The following is a 10963-nucleotide window of genomic DNA, read 5'->3' as shown; positions in this document are numbered from 1 at the left end:
CCCCAAGATCTCTCTCCAGGTCAATCACTGACAGCCCAGGTTCCATCCGCATATATGTGAAGTTGGGGGGGGGGGGTGTTGCCCCAATATGCATCACTTAACACTTGCTTCCATTGAACTGCATTTGCCATTTTGTCTCCCATTCACCCAGTCTGGAGAGATCTTTTTGGAGCTCCTCACAATCTGTTTTGGATTTCACTACCCTAAATAGTTTAATGTCATCTGCAAATCTGGCCCCTTCATTGCTTACCCCAACTTCTCGATCACTTATGAACAAATTAAAGAGCACTGGTCCCTGTACAGATCCCTGAGAGACCCCACTTCTTTCTTCCCTTCATTGTGAAAACTGTCCATTTATTCCTACCCTCTGTTTCCTGTCCTTCAACCAATTACCAATCCACACATGAACCTGGTCCCTTATTCCATGACCTCTAAGTTTACACAAGAGCCTTTGGTGGGGAACTTTATCAAAAGCTTTTTGGAAATCCAAGTATCCTATATCAACTGGATCACCTTTATCCACATCCCTGTTGATGCTCTCAAAGAACTCCAAAAGGTTACTGAGTCAGGACTTGCCCTTGCAGAAGCCAATCTGGTTCTCCTTCAGCAAGGCTTTTTCTGCTATGTGTTTAACAGTTTTGTCCTTGTCGGGCCTTCTCACTGGCCATGGTGAGGCCCAAGTACACACCTGGTCGGGTGGGGGGAGGAGAAGACGGAGGCAATACAGCTCCTGGGTACAGGCAGAGCCAGCTGGGATCTTACATGGTTGTCAGGGAGAGCCAGGACACCCAGGAACCCACAGACCGTGGATGGGCCAGCAGGGCCCCACAGGTTGCCTCCTGCTGGTGAAGAGGTGAAGGCAGGGCCTCAACAGCTGTAGAACAGGCAACAGCTGAAGGAGGGAGGATGCAGGCAGCGACACTGGAGAGGGTGGAGTCAGAGAAGGGTTGTTGGGATTGCCCTGGACTTTATTTAAGGCTTGGATGGCCAGGGATGAGGCGGCCTGGAGAGATGGGAATGATTTGGCCCTAGAGACTCCCGGTGAGGAGCAGTCTTACTCTCACACCTCTCCCTGGCAGCTGGTGGAGGAATAGGGTGACAATTAACCCCCTCCCCATCAGTCCTGAGACCACTTCCACGGCCTATGAACAGGATTAGAGGAAGGGAGGTGGTTGGTGACTGTGATCCCAAGCCAGTGCGTGACAGTCCTTAAGTATGCTTTCCATCAGTTTACCTGGCACAGAAGTTAAACTAACCAGCCTGTAATTTCCCAGATCCCTTATGTCCTATTAGGGGGCACTGCTGGAAAACCCATAATAGCAATAAGAAAATCAAACAATGGTGTTAAATAAAAGTGCTTTCAAAACCCTCGTTGCCTTTTTGTTTTCTTTCTGGTTGGAGCCAGACTCATTACAGTCCAGTACTGTCATTGACTCGTACCATTGGTGCACTCCAGATTCAGGCTGTTGGTCCATCAAGCTAAATACTGCCTACTCCAGCCGGCTGTGGCTTTCCACAGTCTACAACAGCGCCCATCTCCAGTCCTGCTCCTTTCCCATTTGTGATTGCAGCAGCGAAATAAGAGCCCGCCCACCTGTAGCCTCAGCCAGCCAGAAACATAGATAAGGTTTATCTATGACAAAGCTTGGAGATCCTAGTGCAGTCAGCCACTACCTGCACTGGGAAGCGGAAAACCAGCAGACTGCTGCCCTGCCACAGCCAGCTGAACCACAGCAGCCTTTCAGGCACGGAGTTCTCGGGCCCTGAACAGACTCTGCGTCTTGGCTGTTTATGGGCTCTTTCCAAGAAAAAGACTTGCTGTCTGGGCTCAGGCTTGGCTTCCGTTCCAACGTCTCCTTGGTCTTGTTGAATTATGGTGCGTCTGTCTAGCTCAGTTACTTAGATTCTCTGGTCTTTGGTGTCATTCCTGACCTCCAGCTTACTGCTTGACCTGGTCTTGCTCCTGGTGTGTCTATTAGGAATGTGTGAATCAATTTGGGCACAAAACAATTTGTATACAAATCTACCTGTTTTGGGCAATTTGTGGACAAAACAAATCGCCCCTGTGCTAGCTGGCCAGATTTGAGTCCAAAACAATTCAGGGGTGATTCAATTCAGGTACAATATCCCTAGTGTCTACTTGGCTTGACTCTGCTTCTGGACTCTGGTTTATCACTGAACCCCTAGCTTCTGGTTTGTGTGCTTGGCTTTGATGCTGACTCCTGGCTTACTTCCTGACTCCAGTTCCTAGACTTCCCTTGCTCCTGGTTCTCTGCTGGGCCTTCCTTTTTCCCCCACTCCAAATTCAATTTTTATTAATTTTAACAATAGTAATTCATTACAAATACACACAAAAAGGTGGACTTCCCACACACTTCTCTTCATGAATCATCATCTATAAAGTTTACCCTTGCTGTAATAATAATTCAAAGCATAAATTTAAACCCTTACAATCATAGCTAATCTACCCAACCTGCAGTTTTTTGCTAAATTTCAAACCCTGCTGTAAAGTCCATAGTAGGAAAATAGTTCTTTAGATACAACAAGAATGGTTTCCAATCTTCTTAAAAACATTCCAAGTTTTGGTCTCTTATTAGTGTTGTAAGTTTTGCCATCTCCGCATATTCCAAAATTTTTATCAGCCAGTCTTCTTTTGAAGGCAATTCATTACTCTTCCATTTCTGTGCATATATAATTCTGGCCGCCGTAGAAGCATACATAAAAAATGTTAAATTAGTTGTAGAGATTAAACCTTTTTTTTATTCCCAGCAGGAAGGATTCTGGCTTCTTGGGAAATGTCATTTTAAATATTTTCTTTAACTCATTATATATCATATCCCAATAGGCTTTAGCCTTCCCACAGGTCCACCACATATGAAAAAAGGTGACTTCAGAGTGTCCACACTTCCAACACTTGTTTGAAACATTTTTATACATCAATGCCAATTTTTTTGGTGTCAGATACCATCTATACATCATTTTATAATAGTTTTCTTTTATTGCATAACATGCAGTGAATTTTAAATCATTTTTCCATAACTTTTCCCAGGCTGCCATTTCTATATTACGCCCCACATCTTGAGCCCACTTTATCATAGTCGTTTTAACCACTTCCTCTCTTGTCTCCTCCAGAAGCAACAGTTTATACATTTTAGAAACTAATATTTCATCATTTTGACATAATTCCTTCTCAAAATTTGAAGTCTGATCCTCAAATCCAACTTTAAAGTCTTTCTTATATATCTCATTTAACAGATGATACTGAAACCAATCTCTGACCAAATCTTTTATTTCAGTTAAACTTTTTAACTTACAATCCTTTTCCTGAAAATGTAACAAATCCCTATAGGTACCCCAACACATTTGCATATTTACTTCCTTACGTGATAAGGCTTCAATCAGAGATATCCATAACAGAGTTTTAGGTTCAAACCAATTTTTGTATTTCAACAACACCCTCATTAAACTCCTTTTCACATAGTGGTTCAAAAAGTCTTTATGTATTTTCCTTTTTTCATACCACAGATACGCATGCCATCCAAACCTTCTGTCAAATCCTTCCAAATCAAGAATTCTAGGGTTTCTTAATGATATCCATTCTTTTAGCCGTGTCAAACAAACAGCATCAAAGTATAACCTTAAGTCTGGCAAGGTAAAACCACCTCTTTCATTTGCATCTGTTAAATTCTTAAAATTAATTCTTGGTCTTTTCCCCTGCCAAACAAACTTGGTTATGTCCATCTGCCATTGCTTAAAACAAGTTAGAGTGTTAATTATGGGAATAGTCTGAAAGAGAAATAACATTTTAGGCAAGACATTCATTTTCACCACTGAAATTCTTCCCATTAAAGACAAATTCATTTTAGACAATCTTTGTAGATCAATTTTCACCGAATTCCATATTTTAACATAGTTGTTTGTGAACAACAAGGAATTGTTATTTGATAACCAGACCCCAAGATATTTAACTTTCTTCTCCACTTTCAACTCACTTATTTCAGAGAATCTGTCCTTGGTTTTCTGATCCATATTTTTAGTCAAGACCTTGGTCTTGGTCTTATTTACATAAAATCCAGCCAGCTGTCCAAATTGTTGTATTTTATCCAAGAGTCTTTCCATCTTGTCCATTGGATTCTCTAAAAACAGCATAACATCATCTGCAAAGGCTCTCAACTTGTAATCCTGTTTCCCAATTTTTGGACCATGTAATTTATCATCTTCTCTGATAGTTCTACAAAGCACTTCTAGAACCAGTATGAAAAGCAATGGGGAAAGTGGACATCCTTGTCTAGTTCCTTTTTGTATTACACAGTTGTTGGATAGTTCCCCATTTACAATAATCTTAGCATATTGCTCCGAATAAATTGTCTTAATTGCCCTAATAAAATTATTGCCAGCAGTCATTACCTCTAGTAATCTCCACATAAATTGCCACGAAATATTGTCAAAAGCTTTCTCTGCATCCAAAAAAAATCATCGCCATCTGTTTATCATTATGTTTTTCATAGTACTCCAATACATTCAAGACTGTTCTGACATTGTCTCTCAGTTGTCTCTTTGGCAAAAATCCAGCTTGATCTTCATATATAACCTTCATTCTTCTTGCCAAAATGGCAGTAAAAAGTTTGTAATCATTATTTAGAAGTGAAATTGGTCTATAGTTTTTAACTGATGTTGGGTCTTGATCTGGTTTTGGGATTACTGCAATATTTGCATACTTCCACGAATCCGGCATAATCCCTTTTTGTAGAATATCATTCATAGTCCATTGAAGAGGTTGTAAGATTTGATCTTTAAATGACTTATAGTACAAAGCTGACAATCCATCAGGCCCTGGGGCCTTATTGGGCTTAGCTTGATTTACTGCTTCTGTTACTTTCATAATTGTTATTGGAGCATTCATAATTTCTATTTGTTCCTTAGTAAGTTTTGGAATATTTTTGGTCCTGAGAAACTGCTCAATTTTTTTTATCTTCTACTATTTTGCCTTTATATAATTCTGAATAATATTTTAAAAATTCCGCTCTTATTTCCTTTCCATCATAAGAGAGCACATTTTTGGTAAGTATTTTGGATATATAATTTTTCTTCTTCTCAAATCTAATTTTCCAAGCTAACAACTTGCCTGGCTTGTTTGCGAACTCAAATATCCTTTGCTTAACATATTTCAAATTCCGTTCAAGTTCATTTGCTATTAACATAGAAAGTTGTTGTTGTAGCATTTTGATAGCTTGAGTAACCGTCTTCTTATCTTTAGCCCATAATAGTTCCCTTTCCTTTTTGGAGATCTGCATCAATAATATCTCTTTTTTCAATCCTCTTTGCTTTTTAAAGTATGAATTTTGCTGTATGAAAAAACCTCTCATAACCACTTTACTTGCATCCCAGACAATTTTATTGTCCATTCCCTGGTTTAAATTCAATTCAAAATAGTCCTTTAACTTCTTTTTCGCTTTTTCCACAACATCTAGTTTTTTCAGGAGGTATTCATCCAATCTCCAACGAAATGAAGTCGTTCCTTTCTTCTTCCATGTAAAACAAATTGGGTTAGGATCTGAAAAGGTCCTAGGTAAAATATCCATCCTTTCCATACATGGTGTAAAAGCTTTAGATGTCCAAACCATATCTATCCTTGAATGTGATTGGGCCTTCCTGGTCCCACCTTCTGGCTCCAGCATCTCATCTAGTGGCTGCCAGTAACTCAGCTCCGACTAGCTCAAGGGTTCAGCCCAATAATCATTTGTTTCCTCTGTTCCTGAAGGGTGGAGTGCCACAGGGCTCTGTTCTGGGCCCTGCTTCAATAATCTTATAAAAGATTTGTGGGAGAAAGTAGTGGGCATGCCTATCAACTTTGCAAATGACATGAAGCTGGGGGTTAGCTAACTTCTTAGAAGACAGAATCAAGATTCCAAATGAGCTTCACAGGCGTGGACATTGGGCCAATACCAATAACGCAAAGTTCCACAGAGATAATTGTAAAATCCTTCACTGAGGTAAGAATAAGACCCCTGCTAACTGGGCCAAGAGTCACCTTTTAATGTGGTGATTCTTTTTATTTAGCAGGGGGAGAGTAAATGGCCTTATCCACCCCCAGCACAGTACCTCCAGTGACTGTTGCTTGTGTCTAGTTTATGTTTATGTTTAGATTGTGAGCCCTTTGGGGACAGGGATCCATCTTATTTATTTATTATTTCTCTAGGTAAACTGCCCTTATTTCTCTATGTAAGCCGCCATTTTTGGAAGGGCGGTATAGAAATCAAATAAATAAATAAATAAATAAATAAATAAATAAATAAATAAATAAATAAATAAAATAATCAGATTGCACAAGTATAGGATAGGAGAAGAACTGTTCTGGCAGCAATCTCTGCTGGAAAGGATTTCGGTGTCTCCACAGTATGATGCAGCTGCTAGAAGGAGTAATTCAGTCTTTGGCTCCATTAACAAAGGTTTAATGTCTAGATCATGAGAAGAATAGCTTCACTCTATTCTGCTCTGGAGTAATTATTCACTCTATTGTGATCTGGTATAATTATCCTTCACTCAGAATAATGGCTCAGTGCTGGTCATTGCATTTTTTTAAAGGACATTGATAAACTGGAATGAGTTCAGAGCAGGGCAGCAAAGTTGGTGAATGGTCTGGAAACCAAGTCCTATGATAAATGGATCTGAGTACATTTGGCCTGGAGAAGATGAAGGGGAGATAACTGTCTTGAGATATCTGAAGGGCTGTTACACAGAAGGAAGATGAGACTTGTTTTCTGTTGTTCTGTGGGAAGGAATAGAACCAATGGGTTGAAATTGCAAGGAAGCCAGCTAAGGCTAGACATTCAGAGAAATTATAACTGTAAGAACTGTAAGAGTTTGAAAATGAAACAGAGCAGCAGTGTATTCTTCATGATCATCTATTAGGGGACAGCATAGCAGATTTCTCTACTGAACAATGGGTGGGACTGGAAGATCATCAAGTCTTTTCCAGCTGTAGCTGGGAATAAGAAAGGGAGTCTGTGCAGAGAGTACAGACTAACAAAGGGGGTGGATGCCTTATGGCTGGAGGCTTCAGGATAATCTCTGAGTGAGAGATCTGCAGGAAGCTTGATTTCTTATCAGGGGTTTTGGTAAGTTTTCAAGGGAAAGGGAATCCAGCATAGGGAACAGTTTGTGTAGTCAGACTGGGTGTTAGGAACTTATATTTGTGTGTGTGTGTGCTTTGTATATCCCTGATACTATTCTGTTATTGTTTACCTGCAACGTAATTAAAATAAGAAACACTAGCCTACGTTCAACCCACCTAGGGCATTGCAAAAGTCTCGGTAAACATCTAAGTGTGCCTAAATGCAACCTAAAACTGAAGCCTAAGACAACCTGTTTTTGTAACCTACTAAGTATTTTTGAGTGTATCTAAAGATAAAAGCCTCAGACGGAAGCAGTCTGTAGTAACTGAATAAAACTTTTAAAAATTCTTTTCTTTTTACAAGTCTCTCAGAGTTGGTTTTTAACTCAGGAAAAAGGGGGGCAGAAAAGGGGATTTCTCTGGTGCAAAAGCATCCTCAAGCACTCGTCAGTTTTTCTCATCCTGTGTAGGCATACATGTGGAAGATTTTTTTGGATTTGTCCAATAGCATCATTAAGAGACTTTTCCCTGTGATATTCCACTCCAAATCTCAGGGGAGTTTGGGCTCTGTCAATAAGCGGGTGGTGTTGGCAGCATTTTAAATCTACTGGAAATACAGAATAGTTTTATGAGAAGCCCACCAGGCAGCTCAGCAGGGATTAATCAGCATTCTCTTTCCCTCATGTGAGCTAGCTCTGAGACAAAGGCTTTAATCCCTTACAGATGGGGCCATAGGACAGCTGTAGAGCATGTGCTTTGATTGTAGAAGGTTCCAGGTTTGATCCCAGGCATTTCCAGGTAGGATTAGGAACGACTCTTGCCGGAAACCTTGGAGAATCCATTGCCAGTCGGTGTAACAGACAATATGGAGCTAGATGGACCAATGGTCTGACAGCATAAGGCAGCTTCATATCTTCCTGTGTAGCCTTTTCAGTTGGCACATGCAAGAAAAACAATTCCCAGTTCCTTTGTTTGTTTGTTTGTTTGTTTGTTTGTCCTCAGGACCTGCCACCCTTTTGCTCCTGCTATCAATGGGATCCAGGAAATACTCAAACTGAAAAGAGTAACTAAAGGCTAGTCACAAATAACTCAAGCACCAATTTGTAATTTAACACATAACCTTGTGCAATGAGACATATGTGCAAAGTACTGGTGCGGTACCCGCTTTCACCATTAGCTGGTTAAATCTTACATGTGCCTAAAATATTGCACATAGCACTCTTTTGCAGACACGGATGTATGGATTGAGCCCTCTCTCTTTAGTTTAAAGTATTTTATATTCTTGGGTATTCCATTAATTCCATTAATCCCCCCGCTAACATGACAAAGAGGCACCTTTTAACATGGTGATTCTCTTTATTTAGCAGGGGGAGAGTAGCTGGCCCTATCCACCCCCAGCACAGTGCTTCCAGTGACTGTTGCTAGTGTCTATCTCATGTTTCTTTTTAGACTGTGAGCCCTTTGGGGACAAGGAGCCATCTTATATATTTATCATTTGTCTGAGTAAACCGCCCTGAGCCATTTTTGGAAGGGTGGCATTGAAATCAAATAAATAAATAAATAAATAAATAATGCTAAAAATGATAATATATGATAATAATATTCAAGCGTCCAAAGGATTCATACGTGTTGTCCTCAATATTCCAGGGGTTCTCAAACTTGGGTCTGCAGATGTAGTTGGATTTCAACACTCCTCATCCATAGCCACAATGGCTGAAGGCTGACTGGCCCGAGTTTGAGAATCCCTTCAAGTTCACTCCTCACAACAGCACTGCAAAGTTGTGTCTGACAGTTAATTTATCCCCATATTTAATTGCAGGTGGTGATTCGGACTAAGGGGAAGTAGCTTCCTCTCAACCATCATGCCCTCTTTTTCATAGGTCTATTATACAATCTAGAAAAGGGATGCCAATATGTACATCCCTGTTGCTTCGCATTTGATCATGCAGAAATGGGACTCTTGTGTGAGGCTTAGATTTCTTTTTTAACTTTCTTGTTTGTTTTGCTGATGCCAGCTTATTTTTAGGCTTTGCATATTTTCTCTTATCTCGTAAAATGTAATTTGACTGGATGTCCCTGCATGTTTACTTTTCTGTTGTTTGCAATCACTGCCAGGACTTCACGTATCCAAATATTTCGGGATTTCATGTATCCAAATGCTAGAGTTGTTGCATCTCATATAAAAGTGAGCCTCTCTGCTCCTTCTACTCTCCCTTCCAATAGCACCACACTCCTTTTAGATCTTCTGAGCACTGAGTCATGGAATTGCTGGTAGCTCTGGTTCTCTTGGCTCTGCTCTTGAGCTGCAAACCCTTAGCGCCTCCGATTGACCCTCCTCCAAGGGTTCTTGACTGCGATGGCCCCCAAGACTGAACAAGCGGCCACCGTGGCATTGGATTACATCAACAGCCACATTCTTCATGGCTATAAATACGACCTCAACGGGATTGAGAATGTCCGTGTGTGGCTCAGGGTAAATTCTGTGAGAAAGATATCACTCTCTTGAGGAGATACTACCCCTTCCAGTCTATCATTTGGCTATGTAAGTCAGAAACGTAGCAAGGCTGGAGTGGGCCCTGGGACAGGATTTGAAGATGGGCCTCTCTGCCTGTCTTTGCCTCCTGGCCCACCTGCTATCGCTGGCCATCCACCTTGTGCCCGGCTGGGTGGCCATGCTCCACTCGAACCAATGCAGTATTATGATTATGTCACCAAGCCAGCCTGGCGGCACCAGCTGAATGGGGACAGGGCTTCCCCAATGCCAGTGAGAACAGGTCTGCCTTAAAGGGAGTCACCTCGCTAGAGAATTGGATGGCTCTTCCTCACTGAACAGCTGCGGCTGCACCAGCTCAATGACATCAGAGAGTGGTTGGCGTGAACTGGGGCCAAGTGCCCAGGATGCAGTGCAGAGGAGGTAGGGGAGGCAGCAGGCAGCCCCCAGACGCCTGTCCTTCCCAGACATCCCCTCCTCTCAATGGTATCTGAAGGCTGGTGGCACCCTGTGTCCAAACTTTTGGGCCCCCATTGCCACAGCCTTGCTCCTGCCTGGTCGCTGTGGCCCCACCAAGTTTTCCTGCCACTTGCCACTGTGCACTGCAATGACATCACCACCCTGCACCCTGACCAGGAGTGGGATCTTGGGGTCATGGTGGACAGCTCATTGAAAGTGTCGACTCAATGTGTGGCAGTTGTGAAAAGGCCAATTCCATGCTAGGGATCATTAGGAAGGGGATTGAAAATAAAACTGCTAATATTATAATGCCCCATTACAAAACTATGGTGTGGCCACACCTGGAGTACTGCATACAATTCTGGTCACCACATCTAAAAGAGGACATTGTAGGACTGGAAAAGGTGCTGTTACCATCCAGGCCTGGTTTGTATACTAAATATGCTCATTAGCTAGCATATAAAATTAGGCCTGTCTCATAGTGTCACCAAGTAACCAAGTTCTTTTATATAGTGACCATATAGGATCTCGGCGCAAGGAAGAAAGGAGATCAAACCAATCCTAAATTATTCAATGGGCTTTATTGATTATAAAAGAATAACAACATCAATCAAGCTGAGCAGAAAGCGGAACACTCTATCAATATTACTAACAGTATTTAAACAGAACATCCTAGCCAGCACCAATGTTCAACCCGTGTTCCTAACTAACATGTGTGTGTATTAAATCTTCCTAAAGCCTAATATAATTCAGATATAGACTGAAAAGGGGGGGGGGGGTAAACGAAGACTGAGGACTGGCATGGTTTGGGGAGATCAGGAATTAGTAGAGGGACAAGGGGAAGGGAGCAGAAGAAGGCGAAGGGAGGAAGGGATTCAAGACTTGTAAGGGCAGCATAT

Source organism: Hemicordylus capensis, chromosome 3, assembly GCF_027244095.1.
Source record: "Hemicordylus capensis ecotype Gifberg chromosome 3, rHemCap1.1.pri, whole genome shotgun sequence".
NCBI lineage: Eukaryota > Metazoa > Chordata > Lepidosauria > Squamata > Cordylidae > Hemicordylus > Hemicordylus capensis.
Note: the sequence above shows the minus strand (reverse complement) of the source record.